Below are 13,961 nucleotides of genomic sequence, written 5' to 3' on the forward strand. Positions count from 1 at the left end.
TATTTTTTCAGTACTAATTTCTTTTGTTTATCACCCTGAATATAGCCCCAAGAATATGGAATACATGACTATATGAACCTGCAAGTCCTAAGAATAGATTTCAAGAAATCTCAGTTTTTTAATTTTAGTTTTGTCCTGACCAAAAAAAAAAAAAAAGTCCCAGCTGATGAGCCCTTCTGAACACCAGACACAGCAGGCACTTAGTAACTGTTAGCTCCAGTGTTCTCCTGTCCTGAGGACGAGGGATGAAAGCACACTGAGCTGTCTTCAGCCATCTGTGCTGTTCCATTACATCGCATTGATTTTTTTCTCTCCCCAAATTGAGGTACCACAGATGGTGTGAATGTCTTTTTTTTTTTAAACCAGGAGCTACAAAAGGGTTTTATTTATTATGAATTTTAAAAAATTGAGGTCAAATTCACATAACATAAAATTCATCATTTTGAAAATGAACAATTCAGTGGCATTTAGTGTATCCACGGTGTTGTACAACCACCACCTGTGTCTAGTTCTGAAACATTTTCATCACCCCAAAGGAAACGCTATACCCATTTAAACAGTTACTCCACATTTTCTCCTCCCCCAAGTCCCTGGTAATCACCAGTCTGCTTTCTGTTTCAGTGGATATACCTATTCTGAATGTTCCATATAAATGAAATCTTACATTATGTGATCTTTTGTATCTAGGTGTGATTGTCCTTTAATTACCTGTATGCCTTTTGGAACACTCTTAAAATTATTTTTGCAGGCAGTAGCGTACTACGTACATGCTAACTACAAGGTGGTGTTATAGTACATGTAAATTTATAGATGGTAATGAACTACACTGCAGTGATTTTTAACCTCTTTTGGGGTCACTGTTTCTTCAAGTTAGTGTATCGTATGTTAAGAACTCCTGCTTTGAATTATTTTCTCCCCTTGACACACACATTAGACCAATCAATATATCTTTGTCTTTATGGCTATTGTTTCTTGTCTTTGTGACTATTGTGTCTTCTTGGTGCTGCCTTTATTTCTTTACCTATATCTACTTCTTTTGGATAACCATCCTTGTACCTCTTTGCATTCTTACAGCTGAACAAAAACTTCTCCCAGTAGGGCCGATATTAAATTTGGTCTTATTTCATTTATAAAACAGTTTCTTTGTCATTAAATCCGCATTCCCACATACTCCAGAGCTTCTTGGTTCTTAGGGCCAAGGATTGATTGTAATTGGTTCTTGGTAATGTGGATTCTGTCTTTCCTATCAGCAAATATTTTTGACTATTCACTGCATAATATGGTTCTCAACTGTTGTAGAAAGATTATGGCTCTGTCTTTATTGGGTAGTCATATCCTGATTTGTAAATATCCTTGAAATATGTTAAAAACTTTTAGTTGTTTACATTGTATTGGGTTAACAGAAGTCCACAAGTATTGAAAATTAATCTTTTTTTTTTTTTGTATTTTTGGCCACACTGTGCGGCGTGTGGGATCTTAGTTCCCCGATCAGGGATCGAACCCACGCCCCCTGCAGTGGAAGGTGGAGTCTTAACCACTGGACCACTGGGGAAGTCTCCGAAAAGTATTCTTTACTTCTCCCTTTCTACCTGTCTTTTGCTCTCCAGATTTCATTAGATATGGTATATTATGGTTTATCGATGTTAGGCATTTAAGAAAACTATCTTAGTGTTTGCTTTGGCAGCACATATACTTAAAAAATCATCTCCAAAGTACATACACTAAGTATAAAGTGTATAATGTGCATAAAATTTATACTAAGTATAAAATGTGAGACTTTCCCATTTGAAATTGAAATAAAAAAAATCAACCTCAGCCTTGTACCTGGTAAAATGGGAATGAGGAAGATTCAGTATTGAGAAGGGTAAAGCTAAAGCTTCCACAGTATTAAGTAAGTATCTTTTACATGACTGTTGGGTATAAATTTCACATAGGTCACATTATCTTACGTGATGAGAGGAAGTTGGGGACGTCCAACGTCCAACGTTTTACTGGTGCCAAAACCTGACACCAGTAAAAATGGAATCTGGGAGTGGGAGTGAAATGGTAACGGCAGAGGTGTGAATTTAAATGTGCTGTTGTCTCTGGAGTGTCAGCAATGTGGTGCCAGGTTATTTTCTGGGAGGTCATGTCAGTGCTAATCATGGTCTAACTTTCCCACTGGACAGATGATAATGTCTCTAGAGATAAAGCAGCACTACCTAACATACCGTTTTAGTTCTGCTGTTGTATTGAATCAGTTGCCCTTTAGAAGAACATTTAAATTTGTGATTCCAAGTTGATCCCTTGAAAAGTTACAGGGTCAGATAAGAATCTCAAATTAAATCTGTATAATAACTTTCGTATGCCTGAGCCCTGGACTCTCATATCCAGCGGCCGCCTATACAACATCTTCTTTTGAGTATGTAATATTTCAAACTCAGTGAGGCTAAAAAACTGAACTGGTCTCTCAAATCTGTTGTCTCACTCCCCCCATCTCAGTTGATGGCAAGTTCATCGTTTTATTTGCTGCGTCCAGAGCCTTCGTCATCCTTGGTTTTCTTCTTTTTCTCTTATACTCCATTCTCACTGGCTTTGTCTTCAAAATATACCCAGAATCTGGCCACCTCTCAGTACACTGGTCCAAGCCATGATCCCCTCTATGTCCGTGTCGTCCTTTACAAACTGTTCTCTGAATAGGAGCTACTCTTCTAAAACTTTGCTTAGAACCCTCCAGTGATTCTCGCTGTGTTGCTCAGAGTAAAAGCCAATTTTATAGGCTCTCTCTGCTTTCTATCCCACACCTACTTTCCCCACTTTTATACAAACGCACGTTTCCCTCTAACCTTATCTGTTACTCTCAACCTCGCTCATTCACTCCTGCCCTCTAGCCACCTTTCTTGTCTGCAAATAAGCCTCAAGCTTTGTACTTGCTCTTTCTTCTGCCCGGATTGCTTTCTCTAGATTGCAGGATTAGCTAATTTACTTCTTTCAGGTGTTTTCTCACATGTCACCTTCTCTGTGAGGCCTCAAATTTCATCCCTGTCCTGTCCTCTCTTCCCCCAACTTTAATTTTCTTCACAACACTTGTTACCTCCTAATACACTTATTAGAAGTCACCTTATTTGTCTCTCTCTTGCTTAGAACTTAAGCTTTCTGAAGGCCAGGGATTTTGTCTGTTTTGTTCACAGCTGTTTGCTAGTACCTAAAACATTGCCTTATATATAGCAGGCATTGAAATTTTTGTTAATGAGTGAATAAACATTTGTGGAAACTGGAATTTGGACAAATAGACAAATAGACCTTCCAAAGACAAATAAACCTTTTTGCTTTTCTCCTAAATTTCTTAATTCTTTGCCTTCTTCCCAGCTTTCTGTACTTTTCACCTTACAGACTACCTGGAGCTCCACCCACTGGGAGCCAACTTGGCTTCTTCCTGTCAGGTGAAGACAGAGCAAGTAGGTCCCATAGGGTTTTATTGGAAAGAGTAGAGAGGCCTCAGTTTATCACTAGGCAGTCTGTGGATATGAAGAGTCTAAAGTCAGATTTCTTTATATTTAATTTCTCCGTCTTCCTGATGAATATTTGATAACTTGATGAATATATAAGGAAAAAAATCGTAGTGTTTTCTATACCTAGAGTCCTAAATCAGAGTTTTTACTTGAAAAGTTTTTATTCAATTGTCATTGGACGTGTTGCTTCCTGTTTGGCATTTCGCCTTAAATAGCTGCATCTTTCTTCCATTTAGCTTGTCTAGTGATCCTGCTAACAAAGATGGGAAGGGTTTGAGATTGGGGGGCAGCGGGAGGGAGTGCTGTTGAAGGCGTAGGGGGAAAAGAATCATGCTCATATAACAACTACACGTTGAAACTGGAATTTTTATGCTGAAATGTTCAGTTTGCCCCATGGCAATGGCATTATAGAGAACATATGAATTAGTAACATCTCCACTGCTCCCAAGCTTTGGGGGGCCCGCAGTATGTACTGGTATACCCTGTTGAGAATCACTGACTTACGAGCTTAACCAGAATCTCATTATCAAGGAGCATGTTGAAATGAAGTCATGAGGATTGTAGTCTTATTACTGAGCAAGATTTTGATGGTCTAAAAATATATATGATTCTTAAAACGTAGGCAGTACATTAGAATTAACTTTTTCTTGCATGTGGTCTACAAAAATATTGTTATATTTGATCTAATGTTTCCCCCCTTCTCATAACTGTTGAAAATTAATATTTGTGGCAGTTGTTTATTGATGCCAATTGTATTTTGGCCCCCTTACTGGAAAGCTGTATACAGTGTGATGTATAGGTGTCCACTCCAGAGTGTCAGATATAACTGTAGAAATATCTAAAACTTGCATGGTGTTAAACATGTCAGAATGTATTGATATTTGTTTATTTGGTTTCATTAACACTTTTTTCATTTTAACCAAAATTAGCAATGTATAGGCTTATTACATTTTAAAATGTTCTTTTCAATTTACTTTGGTATCGGTATTAAAAATCATGTATATGGGGCTTCCCTGGTGGCACAGTGGTTGAGAGTCCGCCTGCCGATGCAGGGGACACAGGTTTGTGCCCCGGTCCGGGAAGATCCCACATGCCGCGGAGCGGCTGGGCCCGTGAGCCATGGCCGCTGAGCCTGCGCATCCGGAGCCTGTGCTCCGCAACGGGAGAGGCCACAACAGTGAGAGGCCCGCGTACCGCAAAAAAAAAAAAAAAAAAAGATCATGTATATGGATGGTTTTTCTCAAGGAAGTAAATTTTTAAGGTTGTATTAGTGTTTAATTTTCTTCCTCTGGTGAAAAGGGTTCCCAGGCCCAGTTCCAGCATGTGTGTGTATGTGTCTGTGAGTGTCTGTGTCTGTGCGTGTCTGTGTCTGTGCGTGTCTGTGTGGTGGGGAGCTTCCTCATACCAACAGGCAATTCTCAGACACCAGCAGGGTGTCCGAGAATTCAGCTCAATTCTGACACTGTCTACCCAGAGGGAGAATCAGATTCCACATGTGAAGGGCTTAGCCCCACAAGACCTCCTTCCACTTCAGATGCCAGATGCCAGTCACAAGCCCAGGTTGTTAACCTGTACTTGTGACCAATTGGCTCTAAATCAGAGGTTCCCACGACCCCCTGCCTTGGGTTTGATTAGTTTGCTGGAACGCCCCACGAAACTCAGAGAAACAGTTTACTTACTAGGTTACTGGTTTATTATAAAAGGCTATGATAAAGGATACAGATGAACATCTAGATGGAAGAGATGTATAGAGGGCAAGGTTTGGAGAAAGGGCATGGAGCTTCCATGATGCTCTTTCCAAGTGTGCCACTCTCCTCAAATCTCTGTGTGTTCACCAGCCTGAAAGCTCTCCAGACCCTGTCCTTTTGGGGTTTTATGGAGGCCTCATTACATAGGCATTGTTGATTAAATCATTGGTCACTGGCGATCTCTGGCCTCTCTCCCCTCTCTGGAGGTCAGGGTGGCATAGTGGGTGGGACTGAAAGTCCCAACCCTCTAATCCCCTGGCAACCAGCTCCCACCCTGGGGGTGGGATCCAAAAGTCACCTTCCATGAAGTGTTTTCAGGAGCTGAGGACCAGAAACCAGATACTATCCCATTACTTTTATCACTCAGGAAATTCTAGGGGTTTTGGGAAGCTGTGAGCCAGGAATTGTGGATGAAGATCAAACATATATATTTGGTCATCTGAATGACAGTTTTTCCTATAAATCACAATATTGCATCTAGAAAAATCTGTTGCAGTGTGTAATCTTCTACGATGACTTTTTAAATTCCTAGTTTTGAGATATAGTGTCTGGTCAAATGAAAGGAGTGTTGTGCACTAACCCAAACAGAATCAAATTAACTTCAATGGAAGAAAAAGTCGTAGATTAGTTTTTGAGAGATAGTAGTACTGTGTACTGGAATGATAATAAGTTGATTTATACCAAGAAAACTACCACATCAAAACAAAATAGAAAAGGAAATTCTTGACATAAGACACAATGGTGATTTTATACATTTATTCAGATATCTTTGTGGCTGACTTTTTAACTCTAAAGGTAACTCAGGGCATATAAGTTATTGTAAAGAAAAAATTAGAAGAAACTTGTTTTTTAGTTCAGTAAGTACTCCTTTAGCCTTAAAAATTATTAATTTGCTCCACAGAGGTATTTTATTGATGACTTGTCAAAAAACACAAAACATTAGGTATCTTGAAAAATACAATATTAATGATGAGGTAGTGTCCAAATTTGTATGTTTTACTTGCCCAGTACTTGACTTCCTTGTAGGCGCTTTTCCCCACCCCCTTTGGGTTTTCTCTGATTTACATGACTGATTTAAGTAGTGTGACAGGTAGAATATTGCACTCTGGCCCCCCAAAATGTCTAAATCCTAATCCCCAGAACCTATGAATTTGTTACTTTACTTGGCAAAAGGGATTTTGCAGATGTAATTAAGGGCCTTGAAATGGAGAGATTATCCCAGATTATCCGGGTGGGCCCAGTGTAATATGGGTCCTTAATCAGCAAAGGAGAGAGATGGGAGAATGAGATGTGACGGTGGAAAAGCAGAGGTTTTAGTGATGCGGGGGGCCTTAACTAAGGAATGTGGGCAACCTCTAGAAGCTGGAAAAGGCAAAACTACCTTAGAGCCTCCCTGTGGAGTGCACCTTGATTTTAGCCCAGTGAGACCCATGTGGAACTTCTGACCTCTCCCAAATTTTAAGATAAAAAATTTGTATTGCTTTAAGTCACTAAATTTGTAGCAATTTGTTTGAAGCAGCAATAGGAAATTAATACAAATAACATTTAAAAAATTACAAATAGCATCTTAATTTGACAATTTCAGAAAATTTTAACTTAACCTTCACTGGTTCTGTGACAAAACGAGTTGTTGTTTTGTTATTTTATACAATGGGAGAAGCTGAGGCACAGAGAGGCTTACTGACTCAGTGTGATGTAGCCATGTTGTTATCCTTTTCTAGACAAAGGTGGTATATAGGTGTGTTTGTAAGTAAAAACTCACTTCTTTGTGTCTCTAGCCTTACACTACGTTCATAGCAGTAATGGGCACCAAATGTATGTATGTGTATCGGGGGGGAAGGTGGGGGCAGATTCCCAAACCAAGCTATTCTCAGATTCTCCAGACACCAGCAGGGCATTTTACAATTTAACTCAATTCTGACTCTACCTGGAAGTAGCATCAGATCCCGCAGGTTAAGGGCTCAGTCCCACCGTACTGCCTCCCTTCCTCCCTACCCCCTTCACGTGCCAGTTGCTAGTCCAGGTTGTCAGCTGTGTTTCTGATTGTAGGCTATAAATCGTAGGTTCCCACGGTCACCTCCTTGGGTTCAAATAATTTGGTGGAACAGCTTTCAGACCTGGGAAAACATTTTACTTACTAGATTACTGGTTTATTATAAAAGGATGTGACCCAGGAACAGCCAGGTGGAAGAGGTGCATAGGGCAAGCTTTCCGTGTCCTCTCTTGGCCACTACTCTTGCAGCACCTCCACATGTTCACCAACCTGGAAGCTCTCCAAACCCCATATCGGGGATTTTTATGGGAGCAAGATGGATTAAATCATTGGACATTGGTGATTGTTTGAACCTCAAGCCCCTCTCCCCTCCCAGGAGGTGAGGGTGGTGTGGGGCTGAAAGATACAACCTTCTCATCACTGGGTTTGTTCCCCTGGTAACCAGCCTCCATCCTTAGAGGCCTTCCAGAAGTTAACCTCATTAACATAAACTCAGAGGTGCTTGAAGGGGGCTTGCTATATGAGCAACAAAAGACTCCTATTTATTTCATCCTTATCATTCTGGAGCTATTTAGGGACTGAGAACAAAACTAAATATTACAACAAAAGACACCCTTATGGCTCTTACATAGGAAATTGCAAGGGTTTTAGGAGGTATGTGCCAGAAACAGTAGATGAAGACCATATATTTCTTATTCACAGTGGTTTTTCTTGCTTGATATCGTTGAAAGGAATACTGTTACTGGAACTTTTGAATGATGTGTGATGCCTATGAATATTAATGTTTTCAGTCCTTTTTTCCAAGTCAACTAAATAAGTATGCCTATGTGAAGTTGCTTGCTGTGTCCCAAGGTAATCTATCACTTGCTAATATTTCTCATCATTCCATAGCTAAGCCACGTTATTTGGGCTTGATTTTTAGTATGGCATTTCTCTAGTATTTGTTCTGTTTGCTTTACTTGTGTTTGCTTATACTTGGTATACCTTAGCTGTTTGGACAATATTTTCCATCTTCAGAATTTTTCCTGCCCTGTAGAATTGCTTCATTTTAAGTTATGGTTGTATGCTGGGCCATTTTGTTTGATTATGAATTTGATTTTATATTGATACCAGACTGTCCTACTAAAAGATACTCCTATTTAGTGTCCCTTTTCCCTTCATATATTGTTTTACATATGAATGAATGTGGAGCCTGAAAAAAGTCTTCTTAGTCTTTGACATTTAAAACCATCGCACTTTTTTAAAACATTAAAAAAAAATGGTTTGAGTTAAAATATTCTATTAAAAGCTTTTAATAGAATCCAAAATATACGTGGACTCCTGCAGCAAATCTTTGGCACTGCATCCATAAAAGGAAAGTAAGCTGCTAGAATGCTGGCAATGCCTTGTATGTCCTTGGTTAACTTTGTGTGATAATCTTACATGGGATGTGTGCGTGTAGCTATAAAAACTGTGGTGCCTTTTCACTCCGTACACATTCTTGGTTGTGAATCTCCTTCCTGTCCAAAGTAGTTGATATTACAGGTAATAGAATTATTTTTAGCACTGTGAAAGGAGTATTACCTTCAGCTAGTTCTGTCTTGTTTTCAAGTTTCAAAGGATTTCCTCTTGTGCTTTTGGAACTCTGGATTTAAAATAACATTTTATGTCATGGTTTTTAAGTGAATTGTGGGAATTCTCAGCAGTGTAAGATTCTAATCTGTAGAGAATACACACACATTTTATTCCCCCTGGCCAGTTTAGTCTGGCTTTTCAAAGTGCTTCCTGACATCTGGGATATGAAAGAAGCTTCCAGGAATGAGTGTGTCAAGGCAAATGGATAGCAGTGGCAGAAATAGAGCCCCTGCCGTATCCTTCTGGTTGCCTTTAGTCTGCCTGAGACATAATTCCTGGCTTTTAGAAATGATTGATTACACAGGCCTGCCAACTAATAATGTGCCTCCTAATGCTGAGAAAAGGAATATGTGTGGTGAGTCTCGATTGTATGACAGTGACATTTGAATATGCATCATTGATTGAGTAAAGGCTTTCATTTTTTTAAAAGCACTATATTAAATGAACACATTGAATTATGAAATCCAAAAGTATCGTTTAAATGTTAAGTATAAAAAGATGTATTTAGACTCCAGAGACCTTTACTGTTTACCATAAAGTAACTTTAACTTTAAACATTAATTAAACTATGCACAGGGTTATAAAAATCAAGCAGTTATAGAAGGAGTTTATAAAGAAAAGCAAGTTTCTTTTTCTTCCCTCCACCTTCAGTCCTTATCTGTGGAGGTAACCACTGCTGTTCCCCATCAGCCTTTCATTCTGAGAAATTTCAAAACCAGTAGAGAAGTTACAAATATAATACATTGAACAGCAAATGCTTTTGACCTAGATTTTCCGATTGTTAGTACTTTGCCACATTTGCGAGCTCTATTTGTCTTTCTGTATGAGTTTTTCCTGAACTATTTGAGAGTTAGCTACAGGTGTCATGACATTTTGCCCCTAAATATTTCAGCCTTGTTTTTTTTTTTTTTTTTTTTTTTTTTGTGGTACGTGGGCCTCTCACTATTGTGGCCTCTCCCGTTGCGGAGCACAGGCTCCGGACGAGCAGGCTCAGCGGCCATGGCTCACGGGCCCAGCCCCAGCCGCTCCGCGGCATGTGGGATCTTCCCGGACCGGGTCACGAACCCGTGTCCCCTGCATCGGCAGGCGGACTCTCAACCACTGCGCCACCAGGGAAGCCCATAGCCTTGTATGTTTTAAAAACACATTTTCCCTACATATTCACACAATACAATTATCCAGAAACTCTAATATTTGAAGTCCATATTCAATTTCACCAATAGTTTTCACTAATAGCTATTGCTCCAACCCCATTCAGTCAAGGATAATCCGTTTTATTTAGTTGTTTTATCTGTTTAATCTCTTCTAATCTAAATAGTGCCTCAGGTGGGGTTTTTTTTTCCTGTTTACTCTTCATGTCATTAACATTTTCAGAGGCCAGGCCATTCGTTTTACAGAATAAGTCTCAATTTGGATGTGATTAGATGAAATTTAAACATTTACTTTCTCGTGGGAGGGAGGAGTACTACATAGGTGGTATTTGGAGCAGGACCTCTAATATCTCTGAGTAATGTCCTTTTATCATTTTTTCTTTTTAAAAAATTGTGGTAAAGCATACATAACAAAATATGGCATCTTAACTGCTTTTTTTTTTTTTTTTTTTTTAAATTTCATTTATTTATTTATTTTTGGCTGTGCTGGGTCTTCTTTTCTGTGTGTGGGCTTTCTCTAGTTGCGGCGAGCAGGGGCCACTCTTCATCGCGGTGCGCGGGCCTCTCACTGCCGCGGCCTCTCTTGTTGCGGAGCACAGGCTCCAGACGCGCAGGCTCAGTAGTTGTGGCTCACGGGCCCAGCCGCTCCACAGCATGTGGGATCTTCCCGGACCGGGGCACGAACCCGTGTCCCCTGCATTGGCAGGCAGACGCTCAACCACTGCGCCACCAGGGAAACCCTTTAACTGCTTTTAAATGTACAGTTCAGTGGCTTTGGTACATTCACATTGTTGTGTAATCATCAATAACAGCCATCTGTGTGCAGAACTTCTTCCACCTTGCAAAACCGAAACTGTATACAGTAACAGTAACACCCCAGTCCCCCTTTCCCAGCTCCTGGCAACCACCATTCTTTTTTCTGTCTCTGTGAATTTGACTACTCTGGGTACCTCATATAAGTGGAATCATATGGTGGTGTTTGTCCTTTTGTGACTGGCTTATTTATTTCATTTAGTGTAATGTCTTCAAGGTTTATCCATGTTGTAACTGTCAGAATTTCCTTCCTTTTTTTAAGTGTGAATAATGTTCCATTTTACTTATATGCCACATTTTGTTTATCCATTCATCTGTTGATGGACATAGCAGTATTTCTTGTTTTATCAAATTTGGCATTATATACTGACTTCCTATAACAGTATATAAGGATTTAATTCATTTTTAAATAATAAAAGCAGAGCATACTCATTGCAGAGTATGTCAGAGGTGAGAAGAGCTATGAAAAAATATAGTTTATAATATCACTATCTAGAGGAAATCTCATATTTGTATTTTCAGTTTTTTAATATTTATTTTTATGTAACGGAAATAATGTACATTCTTTTTGTTGTTGAATTTTACATTTTGAAGTAATTAAAATATTTTCATCTTTAAAAAATGAATGTGTAATATGACTTCGAGTTGCTGTACTTTAAGTTAATATAGCCCTTATTATTGGCCTTTGGGTTATTTGAAAATTTTTTATTCTGATAGTGTTTTGATGAACAAAATCGTCAGCATTTCTAATGATTTTCTTAGGTTCCCGGAAATGGGGTAACAGGATCAAATGATGGAAACGTGTCAGAGGTATTTTGTGCATGTTGGTAAATGGCTGCCTGGAAGGACTGTACTGATTATATTCTCATCATCAATGTAAGAGAGTACCTGTATAGCTGTATCTTTGCTGATGTTTGTTATTAATGGAGGCAAGCTATCTCATTTAATTAGTCATTTGTATTTTTTTCTGTGAATTGTTGATTTATGTCTTTTGTCCATTTTCCTTTGTGATTTTATCAAGTTGTATCAAGTCTATATGAATATAAATAATGTATATATTAAAGATATATACCAGACATATTTGCACATTTTCTTTACCTTTTTTTTGTGGGGAGAGTTATAACATTTTATCTTTGTTTTTCACAGTTTTTTCGATTGAACTAAGGATTAAAATATTTTTTACAGATAATTTCCATTAATATGATTTATTAAATTCTTTCCCCATTCATTGATTTGGGTGGTTCTGTCATATATAAAATGATTCTGCTTCATTTGTTTTGAGGCTCTTTAGTTTGATTTTTTACATCGGTATCACATTTTTGCTTAAACAATTATGGCTTTATTAGATATCTTAAAATCTCAAAAGACAAATGTCCAACCTGCTCCACCCTCCACTTGCTTTTCAGAATTGTCTTCATTTTCACCTTTTATTTGTTTGTTCGTCCATTCATTTATGCATTCAGACAATCATTGAGTGTGCTTCCAAGCACCGGGAAAGAAGTCAGGGCTCTCAGTGAGCTTGTGGTCCAGTGAAGAAATAATTTAACAGGTCAATAATAGTGTGATAAGTTCAGGAGAGGAAGTATAGGGTGTTAGAGGAGGAGTATGTACCCTAATCTCATTTGGACATTTGGAGAGGGCTTTCAGGAAGAAGTGACATCTAAGCCAAAACCTTAGAAGAGGGCAAAGAGTGCTTCTGTCAGAGGGAATTGCATTTGTTAAGACTCCAGAGGCAAGAGAGCATGGCCCATCCATTCAACTGAAAGAAGTCTATAGGGCTGGAGTATAGAATGGGAGCTGTGAGAAATAGCTGCAGGATAATGCTGGACCTTTCAAGGCCTGTTCATCTGGTTGAAGATTTTCGCTCTTAATGTAAGGGCAGTGGTAAACATTTGGAAGGACACTGCCTTAATCTGATTTGTGGTTTGGGGAGCTCACTCTGGTCATAGCCTAGAGACTAGATTGGGAGGGGGCAGCAGTGGAGGCAAGCAGACCTTTTAAGGAGGAAATTATAGCAATCCAGGTGAGAAAGAGTACGGCCTTACCTAAGGTGGAGGCAGTGGAAAATGGGGTAAGGGGGATGTATTTGAGAGAGACTTTAAAAAGGTAGGTTGGATAAAACTTGGAAGAATTGATATTGGGGCTGAGGGGAGAGTTAAGAAAGATACCCAGGTTTTTTGTTTGGACACTTGGGTTGGATAGCAGTATCATTTTTTTCCTAAATGTAGAAAACATGAAAATCAGTTTTAGACATGCCATAGTGAGGATTCTGATGGGTTGTTGGTATGGGCCTGAAACTCTTTGGGGAAACATCTACCATTCGGTGGTAGATCCATAGTTTTATGTGGATAGTTGTGGGGCCATGAGCATTAACGGAAACTGTGGAACCTTCTCTTGCAGTAGCGAATTACAGGGACTTTCTTGATTTGTGCTTCTACTTGGGGACCACATCAAGATGCACTAACTTTTAAATATCTCTTCCAATTTGATGATTCTCTGTCTTAATTCTATCAGTATTTTTGGCTAGAAGAAGAGTTATATGGACATAATCTGAATAGTATAAAGTTATGTTGTGAGAGGTTTTCTTCTTTATCTGTCCGTCCCTTTTAAAATGCTTATTTATCCTCTAATTTTCTCACTGGTAAAAGAGAGTACCTAGACTATTCAGTTCCTCTTAGAAGGCCAATCTAAAATAGCATAATTCTAAAAGTCTAATATTTGGTTTCAGATTTGGCCAGGATAACTTGACAGATGAAATTTTTACCTGAAGTCAAAAACTTTTGGACTTGGTTTCAGTGCAGAATGTGGTTTTGACATATGCTATTTTATTTGACCAGAACCCTCGATTTTAAGAACTTTAATATCCCTTCAGTTGACTTTTTGGCAATATTTTAAGTAACCTTTCTGATTGTAACTCACATTCATCTTTAACCCATTAACACTGGTCCTCATCTCTGATCACCTTCCCAAAGATAACTTTGTGACATGTTCCTTTATATCCTTCCATTGTGCTTTTAGCAGTAATTCTTCCTGCATGGCAAGATCTTCTTTCTTATGAAGGTACTCTATCAATTCAGGTATTTTTTTTCATGACTTTGGGGATTTATATTTTCACAGCAGTTTGGTTGTTAACAATCTGATCAAAGATTTA

General features: G+C 38.8%; 1 protein-coding gene across 3 annotated transcripts in view; it reads left to right on the forward strand.

The window, feature by feature from the left end:
• Positions 1–13,961, forward strand: part of ZRANB1 (zinc finger RANBP2-type containing 1) — a 68,654-nt gene that overhangs the window by 24,322 nt on the left and 30,371 nt on the right. The window lies entirely within an intron of this gene.

Source organism: Grampus griseus (assembly GCF_964374135.1).
Source record: "Grampus griseus genome assembly, chromosome: 16".
In the NCBI taxonomy this organism is placed as follows: domain Eukaryota; kingdom Metazoa; phylum Chordata; class Mammalia; order Artiodactyla; family Delphinidae; genus Grampus; species Grampus griseus.